Source organism: Heterocephalus glaber, unplaced genomic scaffold (genome assembly GCF_053883595.1).
Source record: "Heterocephalus glaber isolate CG9 unplaced genomic scaffold, H.glaber_assembly_v1.0 deba00001523, whole genome shotgun sequence".
In the NCBI taxonomy this organism is placed as follows: Eukaryota; Metazoa; Chordata; class Mammalia; order Rodentia; family Bathyergidae; genus Heterocephalus; species Heterocephalus glaber.
Window position 1 is genome coordinate 9,111,710 of NW_028258327.1, and position 25,288 is coordinate 9,136,997.

Here is a 25,288-nt window from a genome sequence, read left to right on the forward strand (position 1 = left end):
AAACAGGACAGTATATTCACTTCTGTGCCTTCATGCACTTTCACAGTTCTATGTTTCTCAGCATAGACCCTTTGCCATCCTGTATCTCCACTCTCTTTACTGTCAAAAACTTACTCTTCCAATAAAACCCGGGGGAAAACATTTCTATTTGGTCAAACTTCTAAGCTCCAGTTTCAGTTCTGGCTGATAGCAACTATATGTTCTTCTGTACTCCAATTATTTTTATTGTATTACAATACATATAACAAAATTTACCATTTTAACCATTTTAGGTGTACAGTTCAGCAGTATTGCATATATTACATCACTACCCTTTATCTTCATAATCTTTTCATTTCATAGCATTAAAATTATATACACATTAGATAATAACTCCCCATTCCTCCCTTCCTTCAATGCTTACTACCCTCATTCACTTTTTTAATCTCAATGATTGTGATGACTCTCCTGTGAGTGTAATCATAGAGTGTTTATCTTTTTGTAACTGGCTTATGTCACAGCATAATGTCATTAATTTTTATACATATTGTTGTACTGTACACTGCAGAAATCTGTTCCTTTTACTTTTTTACTTTTCTTTTTCTCATTAAGTTTATTGGTACATTTTAGGTATACAATACAATGACATTCATCATTGGGACTTTGTAGCTTTACATAATGTCTTTTTTCTTTTTTTTTCCCCATTCCACTGTCCTCCCTTCAACCCCTCCATCTCTTCCTATTTACAAAGACTTTGTTTCCATTTTTCCTCTTCTCATATATTTTTCCCTTCCCTTCTTTCCTTTCCCCTACCCCTCCCAGTTCCCCTTCCCCCTTAGACCTTTTCTTCCTATATCACATTATCTATTATAGATTTTGATTCTTATTTATACTTTCAGATTCTTACACTACAGAAACTATTCGGTATTTACATATGTGTGTCTTATTTATTTCACTTAAGAGTACCACCTCAGGCCTGAGGATTTAGCTCAGTGGTTTCGCCGCCTGCTATGCAAGTGCAAGGACCAGAATTCGATCCCCGGTACAAAAAACAATAAAGTATCACCTTAACGTGCATCCATTTAACTATAAATGTCTCTAATTTCTCATTCTTTATGGCTGAGTAGTACCCCATTTTATTTAAAAAATATTTTTCTTTATCCAGTCTCCAGCTGATGGGCAATTGAGCTGTTTGCAAGTTTTAGTTATTACAAACTGTGCCGCCATAATTATGGGTGGGCATATATCTCTGTGGTATGATTCTTTTAATTCTTTTGGGAAGATACCCAGCAAGGAATAGTTGAGTCAAATGGGACCTATAATCCAAGTTTTTTGAGGTATCTCCATATTGGTTTCACCAGTCTGCATTCCCACCAACAATAGAGAAGAGTTCCTTTCTCCCCACAACCCTCCTAGCAATTGTTATTGGTTGATTTCATGATAGCAGCCATTCTTTCTGGGGTGAGGTAGAATCTCACTGTTGTTTTCATTTGCATCTCCCAAATGACCAGTAATGTTGAACATTTTTTCATATGTTTATTTGCTGCTTTTACTTCTTTGTCTGGGAAATGTCTGCTCATTCAGATACCCATTTTTAAATTGGGTCTTTAAATTTGGGGGGGTCTGCTTTTTAAAGTTCTTTATATATTCTAGATAGTAGTCCCTTGTCTGAGGAACAGCAGGTAAAATTTTTTTCCAAAATTGTAGGTTGTCTGTTAGCTCTGTTGGTGGTTTCTTTGAAGTGCAGAAGCTTTTTGATAAAATGAAATCCCAGTTGTTGATTCTTTGTGCTAGTTCCTGTGCTACTGAGGTTTTGTTCATAAAGTCTTTTCCTATTCCAGTCTTCAAGAGTTCTACCTAACCTATCTTCCAGCAAATTTAGTGTTTCTGTTTTAATATTTAGATCTTTGATCCACTTTGATTTTAGTTTAGTGCATGGTGATAGATATGGGTCTAGTTTTAATCTCTGACAGGTTGAAATCCAGTTTTTCCAACACCATTTATTAAATAGGATGTCTTTCCTCCAGTGAGGGTGATTGGCTCCTTTGTCAAAGATGAGGTGGCTGAGTATGTCTAGAGATGTTTCTGCATCTTCTAATCCTGAGACCTGATCATCAGGTCTGTTTCTTTGCCAATACCATGCCTTTTTTTTTATCACAGTGGCTTTGTAGTATAGTTTCATGTTGAGGATTGTGATACCCCCTGTCATGTCTTTGTAGTCTAGAACTGCTTTTGAAATTCTAGGTCTCTTCTTGTTCCAAGTAAATTTTTGGATTGTTTTCTCTCCTTCTGTGAAATATACTATTCCGATTTCAATTAGGATTGTACTGAATATATATAGCAGTTTTAGAAGTATGGCAATTTTTCCTTGATTGGTTCTTCCTACCCAGGAACAAGGGATGTCTTTCCATTTTCTTATATCTTCTTCAATCTCTTTTTTCAGAGTGCTGTAGTTTTCAAGGGAGTGGTCTTTAACTTCCTTCATTAGATTGACTCCTAGATATTTCATTTTTTTGGATGCTATTTTAAAAGGAATTGTTACCCCAATTTCTCTCTCAGTGAGTCTGTTATTTGTATACAAGAAGACTATTGATTTTTGTGTTGATCTTGGGTCCAGCTACTCTGCTGAATCTGTCAATTAAGTTTAAAAGTCTTTTAGCAGTTTTTTGGGTCTTCTATGTAGAATATCATGTCATCAGCAAATAATGACAGTTTAACTTTTTCCTTTCGTATCTTTATTCCTTTTATTTCTTTCACTTTTCTAATTTCTAATGTTTCCAGAACTATATTGAACAGCAGTGGTGATAGTGGACATCCTTGTCTTGTTCCTGATTTTAGTGTGAAAGATTTTAGTGTTTGACTGTTTAGTATGATACTGGCTGTTGATTTTTCATAACCTTTATCAGGTTGAGATAAAGACCATTTAGTCCAATTTTCTGTAGGGTTTTTATCATGAATGAATGTTGGATTTTGTCAAACACTTTTGATGCATCTATTGAGATGATCATATGGATTTTGTCCTTGATTCTATTAATATAGTGTATTTGATTTATTGATTTACATATGTTGAACTATCCCTGCATCCCTGCGATGAATCCCACTTGGTCAGGGTGTATTATCTTCTTGATGATCTTCTGTATTCTGTTTGCCAGTATCTTATTGAGGATTTTTGCATCTATGTTAATTAGGAAGATTGGCCTGTAGTTCTCTTTTTTGGTTGGGTCTTTCCATGGTTTTGGAATCAAAGTAACACGTGCTTCCAGGAATGAATTTGGAAGTATTGCTTCCCTTTCAATTTCATTGATGAGATTAAAGAGTAATAGGGATACTTCTTTAAATGTCTTGTAGAATTCAGCAGTGAAGCCATCAGGACCTGGGCTTTTCTTTGTTGTTAAATTTTTTATTACATTTTCAATTTTATTGATTGAAATTGGGGTGATTAGAATTTTTGTATCTTCTTCATTCAACTTTGGTAATTTATATATATCTAGGAATCTGCCCATTTCTTCTGTTTTCTATTTTATTGGAGCACAGGTTCTGGAAGTAGATATTGATGATTCTCTGGATTTCTCCTGGATCTGTTGTGATTTCACCCTTTCTATTTCTAATTGCATGGATTTGAGACTTTTCTTTCAGTTTTTGATAGGGTTGGCTAAGGGTTTGTGTATTTTATTTTATTCTTTCAAAGAACCAACTCTTTGACTCATTGGCTTTTTTTGTATCATTCTCTTCGTCTCCACTGCATTGATTTCTGCTCTCATCTTTATAATTTCCTCCCATGTATGAGCTTTGGGCTTGTGTTGCTCTTCTTTTTCTAGAAGCTTGAGGTTCAGCATTAGGTGGTTTATTTGAGCTTGTTCTGTTTTCCTAGCACGGGCATTCACTGCTATGAATTTCCCTTGTGGAACTGCTTTCATTGTGTCCCATAGATTCTTGTATGTTGTATTGGCATTATCTTTTAATTGTAGAAACTGTCTGATTTCTTCTTTAATTTCCTCTGTGACCCATTTGTTGTTCAGAAGAGTTATTCATTTTCCATGTGTTTGTGAAGTTCTTGCCATTTCTTATGCTATTAATCTCCGATTTAATTGCACTATGCTCTGATAATATACAGGGGATAACTTCAATTCCTTTGCATTTATTTAAACATGTTCTATGAGCTAGCATGTGGTCTATTTTGGAGAATGACAGGTGTACAGATGAAAATAATGTGTATTCTGATTTTGGGGGGTGGAATACTTTGTAGACATCTATTAAGTACATTTCTTCAACAGTTTGGTTCAGTTCTAGTATTTCATTGATGATTTTCTGTCTAGATGATCTGTCTATTTGTGACAGTGGGGTATTAAGTTCCCCTAGTACAACTGTATTAGTGATTGTTTAGTTTTTCATATCCATTAATATTTGTTTTATATAGTTGGGTGCATTAGTGTTTGGTGCATATATATTTAATATTTATGATTGTCATCTCTTCCTCTTGGATTGTTCCCTTTACAAGGATATAGTGACCTTCTTTGTCTCTCTTAATTGAAATCTGTTCCTTTTAAAGGCTGAATAATATTCCATTATTTTGTATCTTTATACAACATTTTGCTTATCTGTTCATCTTCCAGTGAACACTTGGTTTATTTCCATGTATGAGTTATTCTGAATAATACATCTGTTTTGACTTGTATCTAGATATCCCCCCAAAGCCTCATGCAGTCATAGGTGGGGCTTTTAGAGGTGTCTGGATCTAGAGTGTATGATGCTTGGATTAAGTGTGTGGTACTGGGATTAAGGATGTATGATTTTTTCTTCTTCCATACTGGGGGTTGAACTCGGGACCTTCCACTTACTAGCCAGGCACTGGAGCCACTGAGCTAAATCCCTGGCCAAGGATGTGTGATTATTAAATTAGTCCATTGATTGTTCTGGCATATTTCTGAGTCTGGATAATGGGAAAGCCCACCCTGGGTGTGAATGCTACCCACCCTAAGGGTATGTAGACTATAAAGAAGAGAAAGAGGGATGCTGTTGATTCTTGCTGCTTGCTTCATCAATACTTCACTGCTTTGCTGCCTTCCTGTTTTCTGTCTGCCATGGACTTTCTCCTCTGCGATGCCCCTCTGCCATGCCATCCTGGCTTGGAGACAACCAACAATGAACTGAAACCTCTACAAACTGAACTAAAATAAACCTTTCTTTCTTTAACCATAGGTGTTGAGTATTTTGTCACAGCAATGAGAAAAATTAAGAGAACATCTATGAACATAAGTATACCAATATTTCTTTCAGGTTCTGCTTTTAATTCCTTTTTTTTTTTTTTGGTTTGTTTTGGTTTGTACTGGTTTTTTGTTTGGTGGGTCTGGGATTGAGTCAAAGGCCTTATGAATGCTACTCAACCACAATACATTGAGCTACATTTCTAACCCCTGTTTTCAAATCTTTAGGGTATACACCTTATGTGGAAATGTTAAATCCTATAGGAATCCTATCTTTAACTTTTTTTGAGAAACAATACTACTACATTCCATGGCAATTGTACATTTTACATTCCCACTGTGCCAATTAAACTTGTCGATTTGACTGGATTATGAACCTCTTGAAGAAGTGATTATTAGATCAAGAGGCCACTGTCAGAATGTGCTGTTAGGAGGTGGGGCCCCCTTGGAGGTGGAAGGGTGGGTTCCTGGGCCTGTGCCTTTGAAAGGTGCATCCCCTGATAATGTCATTCCCTGTGTTATGCTTCCCCAAAACCATGAAGAGAAAAGCTATGCTCCACCACAGTGTTTCCTCCAGATGTTGCTAAATTTGTATGGTCCACTTATGGACTGCAGTTTCTGAAACTGTGAATCAAAATACATCTTGCAGGCATCAGGTATTTCGTCCCAACGATTGGACAGCTGGATGATAAACCCACTAAAATCACAACACAGAACATCACAAAAGTTTCAATTTCTCTCCATTTTCACCAACAATTATTTTCTTTTTTAGATAGTGTCATCCTAATGTGTGTGAGATGCTATTTCATTGTAGCTTTGATTCGCACTTTCTTAATCAAAATTGATGTTGAAAAGCTTTTTGTGTGCTTATTAGCTATTTATACATCACTAGAGAAATGTCTTTTCCTAGTTTTGAATCAATTATGTTGTAGTTGTTGCTGAATTTTAGGAGCTTTAGGAGTTTTGTAGATATTCCAAAAATCAGTCTTGAATACTATACCTAAAGCTATGAAAAAGCTTAGAAAAAACATAAAGAGAAAGATTAATAACATTGGATTTCTTGGATATACATAAGTGGCTCAGGCAGTGAAAAAGTCATAGACGAATTGAGTTTCATAATTTTAAAACTTTGTGCATCAAATGCCTTTCCACAGAATGAGAAGGTAACACACAGAATGTGAGAAAATGTTTACAAATAGTATGTCTGAGTTGGGCATGGTCATGCACTCCTGTAATTTCAGCTTCTGGGAAAGCTGAGCCAGGAGGATTACCTGGACAACTTAGCAAGACCCTGCCTCAGAATAAAATGAAAAGGGTTGGAAATGTCATTCGGTGGTAGTGCATTTACCTAGCATGTGTGTAGCCCTGAATTCAGTCCCCAGTACCACACACACACACACACACACACACACACACACACACACACACACTTATGCATGCACCCCACCTGAAAAGGGATTAATATATACTCTTTTCTTCATTAATTTCTTATGAAAGGAGGCCTCATAATTATTTATACAAGCTAATTTTTTATTTGCCATTAACTAATACAATTTTGAACATATATAAGAGGCCAAGTAATCCCTTGGCTGAATTATAGGAAGATTCATGTGTTCCATAGTGACTTAGAATTGGCAACTTCTAAAGTTTTAATATTGAAACTTCTAAACTTGAAACTTCTAAAGTTTCAATATTGACTGTTTCCAGATTTATAAAAGAATCACTGGAAAATTTCTTAATTGAAAATATTTCTGAAACGTATATATTTTAATTGTTAAAGAAATCTGCAGATCACACAACCACTTTCCCACTTGCTCTAGACACTTATCATGCAGCCAGTCAAGGTTACACCTGAATCAAATCTTAATCAGGAAGAGGGGCTGAATACAGTTAAACGTATGTGGGATTATCTATAATTTAAATTTTACTTCTATATGAAAAACATCCATTTATCCTATTAGTTATAAATTAGCTCCATAATTTAGAGTGAATCAGGATTAAGTATTTTGAGATAAACTTTTCTTAAAAACTCAAAACCAATCACTCTAAATACTGTTACTTAAAAGTACCTTACTAATTTATAACTTAGTTTTAGTAGAAGAAATTCTTCATCTTTCTGAATATTCAAGTTTTGTCAAAACTTATTATAATAAAGAGAAAAAATGGAAATGGTAATAATTTCATTAGCTAATATGAAGTTGTTTTGATAAAATATTTCTCTGGTAACAATCCACAATGATTTTCTTATTATAATAGAATTTAAGTAATCTACAAATGTGAAAGAAAAGCTCAATCTATAAAATATGCATAGAATTTAACAAAATTCAACATGTTTTTCATTTTGACAAGTTTCTCTTGGTTATATAAAGATTTTAAATGAATTTTGTTTTACTACTAGATCTTGAAATGTGTTGAAGTCACTCCTCACTTGAGATATCTAATTTACTTTCAGGTAAGATAATTCTGTAATCAATATTTTCTGTTGTTACTGGGAAGTCATTGAGTGATATCTAGAAATTGCTGTAAAATGATAGCCCCACCATCACCAATAACCAACACTTAATATGACTCATTTTAAATAACATTTCTTATTCTTCTAAAAGAAAAAATGGCAAAAGCTAAATGTTATTGAATGTAAACAGAAAGCATAAGTAACATTTTTGTTTCAACTTTCACTGGAACAAGGACTCGGCATTTAACTACATTGACCCATGCCAAATATGAATTCTGTTGAGAAATTGTATTATGCTAAACATCAATTCTCCTGAGAATTTTTATTGAATCAACAACTTTGGCCTACATAAGATATCAGCAACACTATTACTTAATTCTACCCTAAGAATAATCAGAGAATTCATTTTTGGCATCCTATATATAAACCAGTGTTTGGATTGAGTGGAATGTTTTCCCTGCCAACTTCTTCATCAATAAGGTAAAACATTATTTGGCTGGCTATTTTGACCTGAGGCCATGGTAGTTCTCAGCCAAATTTAGAAAATATCACAGTTCCCAATATATTAGTTTGATTATCTTTCCCCACTGAAAACACAATCGAAAGAAAGAGCAGATTAAGGATGAGGAAAATGGTTACAAAGTATACTTAAAATCTGTCACTCTAGGAATCAATGATGTGATGAATCTAGGATTGGTCCATATGACCACAAATACAAAAAGACACATTTTTGGTTTTTGTAATTCAATTATTGTAAGTTTCGTGAATATATTTGCCAATAGTAGTGGATTTGTTATATTCTATTTCTCTACCACATAAAGATAATTAGTTTTAATGCAGTTGGCTCAAATTTTTTATACTCTTACAATTCCTTTTAGTTTAAATGAATTATTATAGGGTTATATAGAAAAGTACAATATATCAATTGTTGCATTCTTTTGTTTTGTTTTGTTTTGGGGGGAGGTTTTGGTACCAGGGATCAAACTCGTGATCTTGTGAGACAGGCAGCAGCACCACTGAGTTAAATCCCCAGCCCCTGTTGCATTCTTTAATGCATTTTATTATGTAAATTTTCAACCATATACAAAAAGTAGAAAATTTTCCTGAATGCTTTTTTACCCATCACCCAGTTTCATGGCATTATCAATATTTTTCTTATTCTATTTCATGTATGTCCCATGCTACCTAATTTTCTAGAGTTTACTGAAGCAAATTTCATATATCATGCCATTTTACCCATAAAATCTCCAGAATGCATCTCTACTGTGAAGGATATTTTTCCCTATTCCATCATTTCATTATCACACTTCACAAAATTTACACTAATTTCTTAATATTATCTATATATACTCAGTCCAAATTCAAATATCCTTAATCATCACAAAGATGTCTGGTCACAGTTGATTCATTTGAATTCTGAATCCATAAAAGTGCTGTATGGTCATATATTACTTATTTTTTCTTTTTCTTTTTTTGCTATGGGGGATTGAACTCAGGACCTTGAGCTTGCTGGCCTGGTGGGGCCACTGAACTACATCCCTGGCCCCATAAATTACTTTTTGATGATGCATTCTTGAGGATCTTGTATTTTTCTATTATTATCCTTACTTCTTTTGTTTTCCTTTTATTGATTTCTTGGGAAAACCAGTTTACAGTTATTACTGAGTTGAAACTATTCTTGTGTTATTATTTAATTTGTCCTTTTAACTCATTTGTTTTCAATGAGAGTGATATATGTCCCCCAAAGGGAAAAATCCAAAGGACCACAGTACAAAGGCTGTGCATATGGTTTATAAAGAGTATTAAAATTTTATGGGTGACACATTTAGGACAAAATGCTTTTAAAAAAAAGCTTCTCTAGTGGAGGAATAATAAAGTTTGTGAAATACTCCATGCTTCCTAACTCTGGAAAAGTAGTATGAGATTTAGATATTTAATTAGATTCAAGTTTAATTTGGGGGGAAAGGAAAATAAAAAGTGATACTGTATGCATTCTATCATGTCTTATTGTTAGATTTCATGCAGATTTTGCATTTTCAGTGATGAGAACATTGTGCAGTAGGTTTTTGGTTATTACCAAGAGTTTTGGTTATTACCAAGCCTCCGCCTTCATTCAGTGTTACTTAATGATTTAGCATTCATGATGATCAAGGTTTGTCCCCATTATTTCACTATGGATAAAAAAAAAACATTTTTGATCCTATTTTTCTTCTGCATTTACTAGCTGAATTATTTCCATAATCTGAAATAGGAAGAAAGGGTCCAAAGGGGAAGGGGAAGGGGAAGTGGGAGGGGTAGGGGAAAAAGAAGGGAAAGGAATAAATACAAAAAAAGGAAAAACATGGAAACAAAGTCTTTGTAAATAGGAGGGGTGGAGGGGTTGAAGGGAGGGCAGGGGAATGGGGAAAATTAAGAATCAAGATATATTATGTAAGGGTACAAATCTCCAATGCTGCCTGGCATTATATTGTATACCTAAAATGTACCAATAAAATTAATGAATTTTAAAAAAAAGAAAAACTTTACCCTGTGGACAATTTGACTATCCTTAAATATAGTAGATAGAGAAAAATGCAGCCAAATGCTTGACTCTTTCTCTTTATTTATAAAGATTAAAAGAATGAGTTCCTATGTTACCAACTTCTAATGGGAACCAAGATAAATTAGGAATTCATGCATTTGTTTGTATTTGATGTGCTCCGATATTGGGCCTTTTTTTTTTTTTTTTCCTTGATACTTCTTTGTCTCATCTTAGGCCAGAAGAAATTTCTTCAAAAGGCTTTTCTGTCCATTTGAGAGGATACCTTTAGTGTTTGAACATTTTTTTCCTTTTTGGGAGAAGTTATTCCATAGCTAATCTATACATTTTCCGATGAAGATTTGGACTTACTATTTTTGAAGAAGTGCTGATGTCTCTTAAAACCTTAACCTGCTTAGGTGCTTTACATAGATTTGTTTTTCCATTGCTCTTCTGATTTTTTTTAGTAAGAGCTACTAAATAATAATTTTTGTCAAAACATAGAAACAAAAAAGGAGCTCATGCTAATATTTGGGGTCCAAGATCTTATTTTATTTTTTGACTAACTTCTTTGATTATATAATTATGTCATGTTTATTACTTGATTCCTCATGATATTGAGATTTCACATAATTGTTCGTTTGCTCTGTTTCTATCTTCTAGTAGTTTCAAAGTAACAAGGTCCTGAATATAATTAACAATAAGTTGAACAAATGTAATTTAATCTATCTTTGCTGTTCCTCTTTTAGATTTCCATTAAATTAGGCTTCATAAGGGATGTACAAACAAAACATTATGTAAATGTCAGTTATACTGATTCACTTCTATGTGTAATTCTGATAGTAACATGCTAAATGGCTCAATTCCTTTGTTTCAGTTTGCTTTTAATTATTAGGTATTCTTTGCTTTTTTAAAGAATACTGATCGTGTATATATTATCCAACTACAAACTATGTCATAAGGTACACTCATAGGTGTCTTGTTTCTATGGCTATGCTTTTCCCTTTTTTCTTACCTTTATCTATAGGTAATGTTTTCTTAGTTTTTATTTTGTTCAACACTTTCTTCCTTTTGAAGATATAAGCAAATAAGTATGCAAGTGTATACATATGTCCATTTTCTTGCAAAAAATTAGCATACTATAAACTGTTTTATGTTTTGCAATTTCCCTCAATTTATCCTGGAGATCATTCTATATACATACATATATATATATATATATATATATATATACACAGATATATACACATACAAGCATCTCTCTCTGTCTACACACACACACACACACACACACACACACATATATATATACAGTTGCCGAGTTCCTTGTATGTGTTATGTTATTTCATCTTTCCATCCAACAGTATGTGACTGCTTCTTCATGGCCTCACTGACAGAATTAAAATTTTATTATATTTTTGTCAATCTGATATGTGAAAAATGGTAGCTTGGTATAATTTTAACTTGCCTTCATTTTATTACCATAAGGACGAGTATTTGCATTTATTTTTCTGTAAAATATTTATTAATATCTATTGTACATTTTCTATTGAGCTTTTAGATTTTTTCCTTCTTTAAAATAGGAAATGCTAAAACTTCTAACTTTAGCCAGGACCCAAAGTGGCTGTGATCAACTAACCCTCTCCACCTCCAATAATAATAGTTGTGGTCATTGGGAATATACAATTATTTACCAAATAGAAAGATTAATTCAGAGTATACTAAATGATTTCATTTTTATAATTACTTATTTATCATTTCAGGGGTGTTATGTAATCTTCAAATCATTTTATCTACTTTAGCAGTGAATGAAATTGTACAAATAGAAATCTAGGTGAACACTCAATCAAGGAAAATCTGATGGTACATTATTTTTACATTACTTTTTAACTTTTGCAATAACTTCCCATAGAAGTGAGGGAAGCCCATCACATCCTTCATTTCAGATCAAGCTCTCATATACAAAAGCTAATTTATGAATGGAAATCACTTGGTAAATATACGACAATAGTAATATAAAATAAAATGGATATTTTGACATAGGAAACCTAAATGTAGGAACCTAAATTAAATAACTGCATAACCATAATTACAGCTTCCTGAACACAATACATAACTCCACCTTTTTGTCATAATAAAGGCAGACTTTTGCCTTTGCCCTGAGGAGGAAACAAATTGTGAGACTCTTGACTTCCAACCAATCGAATCCATTAACACAGTTTTGTTCTGAGGACATACTAAAGAGATCAGAGGTAAAAGAAAAATGATTGAAACAGAGGGAAACCTTTATCAGTTACACCAAAAAAACAAGAGTTGTAAAATTGGCCCACTTTACCTCCAAAATAAGTAGAAGGATAAAAATTAAAGTATGTATCCAAAAGATAATGAATTCCAGATTTTTTTTTTAATTTTCTTACTTTGTTGTTATGAACTGGTCTAAGCTAATTTGATTATGGAAATTTATAAGGTTCTTTTTTTGTATATTTTGAAAACCAGGAATAGTCCAAAGTAAGTAAATATGAACTATACCCCATAACTTGCTACCATGTTTATCATAATATGTTTATAATAGTATGTAATAGAATAGTAATTTAATAGTATATTTAAAAAATCACAAAATAGCCACATAGTCATATAAGTACTGTGTCCTTGCCTTGTTTGAAGTCTTGAAAAAAATATTTACATGAAGAATATAAGGTAAATGGGCTACTATTCTAGTAGCATAATTTAGCTAACCTTCTGTCAAATTAGATGACCAAGAGCCCTCTAACCCAATAGACACAGAATGGTTAAGGACAAGTCCACTTTGCCATTTCTAAAGATTTGACAAAGATCCATGGACTTTTATGTCTTGTTTGTGTAAAAATGGAGATGAGTCTACTGAGTGTCAGTGAATACATTTATATAGAATAAACTGATTTCACCAATTCCAATTATGGTACATTTTATTTTTTATTAGTACATGTTTTCATTTTATTTTAATTCTTTTTTCCATCATTTTTCTTCCCCTTCCTCCCCCCTCAATCTCGTTCCCACATTTATTTGAAAAATATCTCTGTACTTCCTATTATTTACTTATATATTTTTTTTCAGGTTTCTCATATAAGAGAAATCATACTATAAGCTGGTGTGTCTGATTTATTTCACTTAACATTATGTTGTCAAGGTGCATATATTTACTCATGAAAACTTCATGTTTATCTTTCATTATAGCAGAGTAATACTTCATGGTATACATCACATTTTCTTTAACCATTCATCTGTTGATAGATATTAGCTGTTATAAATTGTGCTGGTATAAACCTGAGTATGTATGTGCCCTTATAATATGATGACATTAAAGTAACTCTTCCAAAAAGATACTTAGAAGGGGGAATAGCTGGCTCAAATGGAATTTCTATTTTTTGAGGAATTTCCATGCTGATTTCCATAGTCTTTATTTTAGTTTACATTCCCACCCACAATGTAAAAGAATTCCTTTTCCCCCACACCTTCACCAGCCTTTATTATTATTTGATTTCTTGATGGTAGCCATTCTGTCTGCATTAGGATGGAATCTCAGTGTTGTTTTATTTGCCTTTCTCTGATGGCTTGCTGGGCAACCAAAATGTATAGTTCATTTTATTTGACTTTATAATCCATCTATTTTACCTGTGAAAGCTCATTTCTCCTTTAGGTTCAATAACACCACCAACAACAACAACAAATAGTAAAGGGTCATATCTTGATGAAAGCTAAAGAGAGTCAAAGTATTTTTAATAGCTACCACTGTGGTCTTCATTTGGAAAAAAAATACTTAGTGACCACTAATAGTATAAGATTTCCTGATTAGACAAATGTTTGCATCCAGAGTATGACTTAAATGGTACTTTGAAGTATTTATGGTGGACTACTTTAAAGTTAGTTATAGATATCATAATTATTTTGGAAGGAATGTAAGGTAATGTTGTTTCATTGTTCCTTTATATCCTACTTTAAAATTCTTAAGAATTCATCAAATTCAATACAAGATTTAATCTTGATAATAAATCATCATATTTCTAGGTAATGTATTTGTCTTGAAAATAAGGACATGCACATAACTTCAAACTTTACTTTCATAGGATTCTACTATAATTCCTTGCCCATGTTATTCCCTGTGGTGATGAGTATCTACTAACAGACACACATACAAAATAAATCTTCAAACACTACTTGTGAGAAATACTATTTTTCTAAATTTATAAACAAAACTTCAACCTGCTTTTATTGTCTCAAAATCAGACCAGTATCTGATTCCTTTAACTCCAGGCATAAGAGAATATAAATGCCATAGCATGTTTATATGTGAAGTATGTTTATATGTGCTGAGGTCAGGAGGGATGGAGGCATGAAGTAGGGAAAAGAGGTCTTAATGGAATCCTGCTCTAGGCTTTCCCTGACAATATTTCATTGCTTCTATTAGTTTTTCTGCTTAACTGCCGTTCAAGTTGTGCCTGAGGATTTTCAAACTGCAGAGTGGTTGTTAAAGGACAAATACTAAAGTGTTTCATGGGAATAACTAGTTGAAGTTGACCAAGATTAAAAAGTAATTTGTAAAGCTATTTTCTTCTACATAGAGCTTTTAAGTGTTAGACTATCATGCCACTACAAAAGAATTATCTTAAATGAGGTAATATGCTGTATTGCACTGTACAGGCCATAAGCAATTATGGAAGGATATACTGTTTTCACTTGTATTAATAAGGCTGGGCAGAATATAAAGAAATAAAATCTTGGAGTACATAACAACTCCTGAGGCAAATTGAAAGAAATTATGAAAGAATTCATTGTATTATTGAAACAAACCAAAATGAAATGCATTGTGACAACATGATATAAGTCAGGATAATATCACATCTTAATAACCAGTGCAGAACAGTAGAGAGACTTCTCCATTGATTTACTGTGTAGAAAATGTGACATGACAGAAGGCCCTTCAGCAGCCACGTCTTTACACACTAGTATAGTTCGTTATGTTTTCCTTTCAAGCATGTGACTGAGAAATCATCTGGATCACAGCAGACAGAAGCTGAAAAAGTTTGGCCAACAAGTCTTCTTACCCAGCTCTGTTCCACTGAGTTAATGCTCTGATCCTCTACTACCCAGAAATAAAATCTCAACACCAATTTTTCACTTTGCCATATAAACCTAGAGCTAATTACCATGGTGCCAAAACAAGGCTGCAGAAAGTATAATCTATTAGCAATAACTTGTGTCTAACAATATAATTGCATTGGGAATAATGAAATGTTCATTTTAGTACCAAAATTAATAATGTCATATCAATGGCATTAATAATTAAGGATTCTTTTTATAACATCACATCATTAGTAACAACTGCATTATGAACAATTCTATTAATATAAATAACAATACAAATAATATCACATTGCCTTTCTATAGTTACAATTTTGCAACTGTAATGAAATACTGTAAACATAATGGACAAGACCCTGCTGTGTCCAAGGTAAGGAGTTCTGCAAATATATTATTCTTTTAGATAAGTAAGTTTCTTTTTGTTTTCCTAGCTAGAAACCTCTTGAGAAAAAAGTCATCATTAAATATTTAGAAGGCACATGGAAATTTTGCTTAACATTTTTCAATTGTATGTTTATGAGGAAATGTTCAGATTGGAACAGTGCCTAGGAGTTTTCATTGTATTGGTTCTTAAGTTTTCTATTAGAATACTTTTTCACTTGGGATAGGTGTGACTTTTTTCTTTGTAATTTAAGCATGTGTTACATATAACATATTAATGCCTTAACATTACATAACATTTTATAGTCCATCTCCTTAACTTCTTGAGGAACTAAATCTCAGTCGTTCATTATAGATATCTTTCTCTTTATATGAGATTTCTCTATCCCAGCACTGTATTCTAACACATAATGATAGCTCTGGATCAGGTACAAGCACATAGCAGGTACAGGTCAAACCTGGATCATAGCTTGCTTTTCAAAAAATAATTTTCACTGGAACACAGCCATATCATTTTGTTTACACATAATTTATGGATGCTTTCCTCCTACAACAACAGAGATGCAGAGATTATGTGGTTTACAAGTTTACTTATTTACTACCTAGCCCTTTGCAAAAAAAGCTATATTGACTCCTAGTTAGTAGGCAGAAAATATTTCAAACATTTCCAAAACCCAGATAAGGAAGATAAAACGAGAGAAAAAAGGAATTAATAAAATATCCACAATCATACTCATGTTTATATTGTTATGTTCTTGTTTGAATGAGAATATATATATATATATATATATAAAATTTTTTTAGGCAGGGTCTTCCTCTGCAGTTTAGGCTGGTCATTACCTCACTATGCAGCCTAGGATGGCCTTGAACTCATGGTAATTCTCTTCCCTCAGTCTCCTGAGTACTGGGATTACAAGTATGTCCCACCACACCTGGCTAAATCTGTAATATTAAATTTAAGACTGGATGCTGAGAAAGATTTCAATAAATCCTTGTTGGGACAACAAAAAAGTACAAGTTTTATTTTATTATTATTTATGAAAGACATATCAAAACAATAATAACAATATTTTTCTTGAAAATATTGTTTTCTGTATTTTCCATCATCATTAGCATTAAACTTTGTTTATAAAATATTTTCTTCAGTGAAGTTCTAACTTTGAATTGTGAAAAATTTCTAAATCAAACATTTGTAGACAGAAAAGTTAATAAACTCTTTTACTACCCTTCATTAAGTTTCAATTTATGGCCAATTTTATTTCACCTGTATTCTGCATTGTACTAAACCTGTTTCCTCTCAGTTATTTTGATACAAATCATACGTATTAATTTTTAAACACTTCAGGAAGTAGACCTAAAAAGATATTTTTATTTACTATAACTCTAATACCATCGCTATATATAAAATTCACAGTAATTCCTTAATATTTAGTATGTACAGCTTCTGTCCAAAGTTCAAGTTGCCCTATAAATAATGCTACAGTTAACTGTTTAAGTCAGTGCTCAAATGCTATACATTTACAGAGTTTTTCATCTAGTTTTGGGTTTCTCAAGGCAAGTTCTTTTCTTGATTTTTTAAATTTACAATATTTTAGCATTTACTAATCACAGGGGAATAGAAGAGGGCAATACCAGACAATGCAAAAGTCCTGGGAATGAAGAGTAGAAAACTCAGGTGTGGTATGATGATCTTCTCAGGCATGCAGCTCTCTACCTCAGACAGCCTGTGCATACTCACTCCTGCAAAGTAAAAAGACAGGACATATATTGTTCTCAATTTTCCTTCTTGCAAACAGCTTAAAATCATCCCTAATGGGCATCAGCTGATTCCCAGGAAACAAGGAGGAATTATCAACAAGCGTTCTGTGGTACCTGGGATGCTCTTCCTTGTACACATTCCCTCCCAACTCTTCAAATGTATGTGGGTGACTGACTTGGCCCTTGGCCACTCCTAAAGTTTTATAGGAAACAGAAACTCACAAGTCAAAAAGCTACATAAATGAGGTAGATAAATACCTTGAAAATAAATCAGGACAACAAAGGAGACAGTCTTTTGAAGCAGAAATAGAAAAATAGACCAATAATGTAAAAGAAGCACTTTTACTTATTTTAAGAGCCTAAATACTATTTTCCATAGAATCTGTACCATTTTACATTCCCACAGAGAGTGTACAAAAGTTCCAATTTCTTCATATCCTTTCAAATGCTTTTCTATTTTAAAAAATAATAGACATTCTAATGTGTGATATTTTGTTGTGATTTGACTTGTGTTCCTGAAGTATTACTGATATTGTGTACTTTTTCTTATACCTGTTGGCCATTTGAATGTTTTCTTTGTAGAAATGTTTCTTCAAGTTCTTAATCTGCTTTTTAATTGCATAATTCATTTTTAACTATTGAATTGTAATAATTTCTTCTGTATTTTATAAACTGACCACTTATCAGATACATGATTTGCAAGTATTTTCTTCATTCTGTATATTGTCTTTTCACTCTGCTGATTATTGCCTTTGTGATACACAAAGTTTTAATTTGTATAGTTCCACTTGTCTATCTTTGCTTTTGTTTCCCATGCTTTAAATGTCATCTCTATGAAATTAATCTCAGATCAATGTCACAAACCTTTTTCTTATTTTTTCTTTTAAAATTCTTGTGTTGAAATTTATAAACCACTTTATGTTGATTTTCTTAGAAAAGAATCCAATTAGGGGCCGGGGATTTAGCTCAGTGGTTTCGCCGCCTGCTGCGCAAGCTCAAGGACCCAAGTTCAATCCCTGGTACCAAAAAAACAAAAAAGAAAAGAATCCAATTAAACTCTTTCAGATGTAGATATCCAGTTTTCTCAACCCTATATGTCAAAGAGTTTATTTCTTCCTCAGTGTGTGTATTCTTCGCATCCTGTTCAAAATCAGTTGACTATACATGTATAGGTTCATTTCTGGTCTCTACTCTATTTCATTGGTCAATAGATCTATCCTATGCAACTACCATACCCTTTTAATTATTTAAAATTTGTAATATATTTTAAACTCATGAAGTGAGATTCTTCCAGATTTTTCAAGATTTTTTTTGGCTATTCAGGGTCTTTAGTATTTCCAAATGAGTTTTAGAATTTTTTTCTATTTCACTAAATTCCATTGGGATTTTGATAGAGTGTTTAAGCCACTCAGCTTACACTTTTCTACTATTCTGGCATAAATTAAGATATGCCATAAGAAAATATTATATCTGCACAAAATGAATAAACACAAATTAAAGTTTACAAAAGAGAACGCATTTAAATGTTTATCCATGGAAGAGATTGGCAGTGAGAAATGGGATAAAAGAAACTGAGTGAGTGAATGAATGATTGAAACAAGAAAGAACATCATGTAAACCAATGTAGGGGGAATTATAGGTAATTGTGATTAATTACACCTTGTTCACTTAAAGAAAATAAACACATGGATTAAATGAAAGGATGATAAATAAATCCCCACATATTTCTTTTCTTTAAATATCAAACTAGGTGTTCCCTGAATCTCTGCTTTTCAAATGTACTTGTGTTGGGATTTACTTGTCGTATGTGAATGTCTAATATGGTAAGTCTTCTGAATGTCACCTAAGTTGTTTGTGATCATATAAAAGTTTGATGAGTGAATGCTTGGAAAAACAACAAAAAACCCCAAACTAACATGTTCTCTGCCTCAAGAAAATGAATAGAGTGGCTCTCAATGTCTTATGATGATGAAGAATGCTTAAAAACACAGCTAGTTTCTACATAAAAGTGAAGTTTATTGCTAGAGCTAAAAGGCACTGATATTTTGACTCCATAAAACACATTATATAGAGTTTTTCAAGAATCTGAGTGATTTTGCTTTACTGTTGCAAACCATGAAAAGCAAACTGCTGTAAGTATGTGTGGTGCTTCTGCAGGTAAATGTTCTTAGAATATTGTATTTTTACTGGGAGGTGAAGGACTGAATTCTAATCTCAGTGATTCTGGGAAAGTCATTTTTAATTTTGTCCTGGTTTTTCCACCTGCTAAGAAATTCTGACAATGGCATTTGAGATGGAACAAATTCATTTTTATAGGATGAGTCTGTTTTGTAAAGGAAGGCTGCCACAGGAGAGTTTTGGTCTATAAATCTGTGTAATATGATTTACCAATCAGAACAATGCAAAATGTGAGCTAAGGGGTTCACACATGTCTCCTTTACTGAGCAATGTCTTTTGAAAAGGTTGTATGTGAAATCAGCAAAATGGGTCCGTCAGATAGCTGTCACTTAGGTAAAGTCAGCTAGAGGCCAAGCATGGTGGAACTGTTGGAGAAGGAAGTAACTGCGTGTATATTTGCCCTCTATAGTTGGAAGGGCAGAGTAGTAAAACTAGTCAGTAAGATTCTTTTTTTTTCTTTTTGGTACCAAGGATCAAACTTGGGACCTTGTGCTTGCACAGCAGGCGCTGGAACCACTGAGCGAAATCCCTGGCCCCAATAAAACTAGTCAGTATGTACAGTTAGAAGTACTTAAGCTACAATCTTGACTCTTCTTCTGTGGGCACTTTGGCCTCTTTTTCTATCTCTAAGATGAGGTTAATGGTACCTACCTGAAAAGCTTATTGTACCATATTTTAAAAAGATAAAACATATCAAAAAATTAGAGCAGAGTTACCTTTTCAATTACCTGATCATGCAGTTTTCTTTTCAAGACAAAAAGGTACAGCAGTCTCCAGTCTAGTTTTTATCTTATATCATAAGGGTCTAGAAATAACTTCTAGAATTAATTTCAGAACCTAATATTTCTGCTTCCTTCACAGTCATTTTCACTTCCAAATAAGTTAAGTTCGGGAGCATTGTCTACAGAATAAGAGCAGTTAAAGGAAGATGGTGATGAATTTTCACCTGATTTCCGTATCTTCTCTTCCAGTCAAGCACCTCCCTGTTCTGTTCATGTCTTGAATGCCTGACATCTTAACACCTCAACTTCCTTATTCCATTCTGTATGCTGCTCTTGCCCCTATCAGCACCTGCCATTTCTTCCTTATTCTTAGATTCTCCTGTATTCTGGTCAGCAGAAGATTTTATTCCTAGAATTGGCTTTTGGTATTCCACCTGTTTGATGTTAGAGCATGCTAGTGACCCATCTCCTTAAGAACTTGATATTTATTCCAAATATGTGTAATTCACCTACCAGAAGACTCATTTAAGGGAAGAAGATCTTCCCTGGAAAAGAAAGATATGAAATTCTGGCTATTTTACTAACTGTTGTAAAAATACAAGTAACAAAACAGGGAATAATTATATTTTATTGGCCCGTAAGTTGCAGTCTGTTTGTAAAAGCCTGGTTTGATTGTGCCTAATGACTTTTTTTTATAAGTCTAATAGAGCTAATTTATCTACTTGGCTTAATTTTTTAAAGATAAGGAAGAAGTTGAATAAAAGTGAAATGTATACTTAATCTACATTTACAAAATGGTTGATATGGATTAAATAGACACATATCAGGTGATAAAATATAGTACTATTTGAACAAAATATATTAGCATGAACTTACATTCTTGATGGAGGGAAGGTCATCTATAGTAAAACACAGAAGAAGAAATTGTGAATACATGGAGAAATCTAGATATTTGAGAGACCATTGGCAAAATACATGATATATATAGTTATATCTATATAAAGATGTATCTATCTATATATCTATATATACATATCAAAGGAGAAATATGAAAAGAGGTAACCACTTAATACATTTAAGATATAAAAATGGGAAACTTACACAACCAATTCAAAGAAAATAAATACTAACATTGGTCAATAAAAACAGTTATTAATCTTTGTTCATGATATACTTTCTCAGTTTCCACTACTTGTGAACAACTATGAGCTAAAGGTGTTAAATGAAATATTCCAAAAATAAGCAATATATAAGCTTGCAATCACATGTCATTCTGAGTAGTGTGATGAAATCTCACATTATTCCACTCCATCCTGTCCAGGATATTAGCCATCCCTTTGTCCAATGTATCCACACTGTATTGCTACCCACCTATTAATCACTTAGTAGTCATTTTAGCAATCACATTACTGTCAGGTATCACAGTGCTTGTGTTCAAATAACCCTAATGTACTTGCCTGAATACATTTCATTACATAGTCATTATACCATGTCACATCATCATCATCATCATCATCAAGCAAAGAAGAACAAGGAAAATAGTGCAACAAAATTTGTTTAGAGGTAGAGATAGAAGGTTAACCTCACTCTTATCCCAGCATATTTTTTGTAATCCTTCTAAAGTATTATTAATTATTGTTAATTTCTAACTGTACCTAACTTAGAACTTAAACTTTATATAAGTACATATGGGTAGAAAAAAACATAATATATGTAGGTTCGGGGCTATTCATGGTTGCAGGAATCCACAGGAGGGTTTAAGACTGTATTGCCCTTGAATAATGGGGGATTAGTACAAAATGATCTTCGCCCACATGAGTACTCAAGAAAACAATTTCATTGTTACTAATTACAAAAGCAAAACTTAAAAAGATTGATAATATCCAGGGATGGAAAAGGCATGAGGAAAATGTGTCCTTTTATACCCTACAGGCCTCTGGGGAGCACATTTGGCAATATCTATCCAAATTCCACTTTCAGATACATATTTTAGAGAAATCCTTACACATAAATGTATGATCATCTATAGGAAATTAACAAATAACATAATATAGCATTAACCTGGAAAATTAGGCAATAGGCAAGAATGATGAGAATATATGCTTGTTCATGTAGAAAATTCTTCAACACAGGTGTTAAGTAGAAAACAAAACAAAACATATTTCAGAATAGACATGCTGTTTTAATTTAAGCAAAATTAGAGTTAGAAGCTAATATTTTTTCTTTTAAGTCCATAGAAATATACTTATAGAAAATTAAAGGTGTGAATGACTATGAAAGCACTGAGAAGGAAAAGAATGGCAGAAAGCAGTCAAGGAAAGCATTACTAATTAAAGTATATTCTTAGTTTCTTTCATAAATAAAGAGGAAATTACATAAAATAATAAAATAAGACAGGATGTATGTCAAACAAAAACTTACCAACTTCAAATTAAAGCCCAATTTTCAAAAGGTAAATGAGTCTTCTATATGTTTAGATGTTTGTAACACTTGCAGTAAAAATCAAGTCCTGACTCTAATGAAACGTGTTTTTAAAAGAATGAGAGGAATGTGTTGGGATATGGAGAATTTTCATTGTGTTTTAAAGTTAAATGAACATTATACAAAGAGCACTATATAGTAAATAGATAATAAGTCCACATAAGTGGCAGGAAGATGAAATACAATGACAAAATAATTTATCTGATTTTTTTAATAACCATTAACATGTGGTTACCTATAAACTCCTGACTTGAATTTGTTTTTAATTAAAATCCAAGAAATGCTTCAAAATAAATTCTATATTTGCTTTAAATATATTCTTCCATTTAATTTACTGTGAGGAAGCATTCTAGGATTCAAAGAAAAAATGAATTTGATGAAATACTTCAAGGAGTTTATAATCTAACTAAAAGTGGCAGAAATAAGCAACCAGCAATGCATGACTTATAATTTAATTGAGCCACAAAGACAACGGGCACAGATGTTATTATATAGAGGGTTTATGCATATTTTGTAACAATATTGGATTTCAACAATAATCTCAGGACACAGTTATTGGAATAGGAGTAAAGAGGCTATCATTATAGAAGCATACAGTAGGAAAAGATGAATTCTGCATGTAGAAATTGGGAAGAAAGTGATATTTAAGATTGATTTTGTACAGCTGAAGATGGCCGAGCCAGGTTTCAAGCTTTAGAAGAACTTTCTAAGTCAAGAATGAGGGAGAGAAATTTCCAGGTATTATGACTGGAAGGAAAAAGGCCTACTGTTAGATAACTAGCTATGAAAGCATGTGTGGGAGAGTCAATTGGGAAAGGAATTTGAGCCAGATCCTGAAAGAGTTTGAACTTACTTAATGTGTAGTGGGGAGGAACTGAAGGTCAAATGGGGGAATTATTTTAATAGAGCTGAGAATTGTAAATGTTAAAAAGCTTTAGTCAAACTAGAATTTTCATCATGACATTTTTACTAAAATATCTTACAGATAATAGATATTAGCTACATAAATGAAAAATACACTGTCCCAAATTTATACAAATTATAGCACCAAAAATTAATACATTATTTATTTAACATAATCATTGACTTATCATTAGTATAACCCAAAATGACAAAGTAGCATATTTAACATAAATATCATGTTATTTAAGAAAACAAAAATTGAAAATTGTGAAAAATGTTCCTCAGGGATCAGCATTAAAGCCAAAATTTCAAAATTAGCCACTGAATAAACACTCTGAGCCTAAGTAATCATTTACAAAATAAAGCAGTAGCTGTTTCACAATAATGTTACAAAGTTTAAATAATTAAATAATCTCTCTAAAGTCTTTAGCATAGGGCCTGGTAAATGGAAAAGCTAAATGCTAGCTATCATCATTGGCGCAAGTATGAGAGTGCAAAAGCCAGGAGCTCTCCTTGGTCCTGACTCAATTTCAGGACTATCCCATGAGCTAAAGGAGGAGAATGAAGTCAAAAATAATTTTCAAGTTAGCATGAGACAACTTTTTTAACGTCAGAGGATCCTCTCAATTTGGACAAAAAGATCCATGATTCAAGATTGTATGAAAATAGGTGCATGATAGCAATTTCTCTCTATGTACTTAGATATTTCCATTGTATTGTCCGGATATTGGCGGAAGCTGACTGGTTTGGACAGCACCACCCTTGGAGATAGCAAACAGCAAGATGGCTCATGGCTTTGCACTTCTTGTAGCTTCTATTGCCTGAAATCCTAAGTTTTTAACACATGCGCATGTTTCTATGTTCATCCAAGTGACGATTTTAAAGCATTAACTTGAAATACTTACATTTAAAAGCTGACAAAGGCAGTTTGATTATTTCAGCATTTTTATACTGGTAAAAATTAAATCTGCTTTTGTTGGTAGGAAACAAAAAGAAATATAATCTTTTTAAGAGTACAAACAAATAAAAGGTAAGGGAGTTCTCATTGTTTACAAATAAAATACTCACAAGGTAAGGGAAATACTTATTTCACTAGATATTCAACCTGTACAATATACATTTAAATAGCCACTTTCCTTGGTATCCATCCTTGAAATATCCATTTAAATAGCTTTTGGCTGAGACTACTTGGTTTTTAAAATAGTTCAGTTTTCAGTGCCAAATATTTAGGATCCATTTGCTATATATAAAAAAAAAGAAAAGAAAAAGGTTGGGCAATGTTGTGTTTTTTGAGATACAGTAACATGACAGAAAGTGACAAATGGGTGAATGTGTCACAATGAAGCATGATATATTACTGCGGAGTGATATGCTGATACTCAAAGAATCCATAATATGCATCTTTCTTTTTATTTGCTGCTACAGCAGAGGAGATTATTCTTATAGATTAAAGGACTACTGTCACATTTTAGGTAACAAAGTAAATGTATTTCAATACATTAATATTTCTGTATAAAATTATCATGTGTTTTTTCTGAACAAAGTTCTTTAAATTTCTGGGGAAAAGTTCTTTTTCTGGATCAGTGCATAACCT

At 32.8% G+C, this 25,288-nt stretch overlaps 1 long non-coding RNA gene across 3 annotated transcripts in view; it reads right to left on the reverse strand.

The window, feature by feature from the left end:
• Nucleotides 1–25,288, reverse strand: part of LOC106010867 (uncharacterized) — a 1,054,961-nt gene that overhangs the window by 104,114 nt on the left and 925,559 nt on the right. For all 3 annotated transcript variants that reach the window (XR_015441535.1, XR_015441536.1, XR_001184576.3), the window contains 3 exons: nt 21,187–21,209; nt 18,275–18,426; nt 17,285–17,392 (listed from right to left, as the gene is read on the reverse strand). This is a non-coding gene — a long non-coding RNA (uncharacterized LOC106010867). The remainder of the gene's footprint in view (nt 1–17,284; nt 17,393–18,274; nt 18,427–21,186; nt 21,210–25,288) is intronic.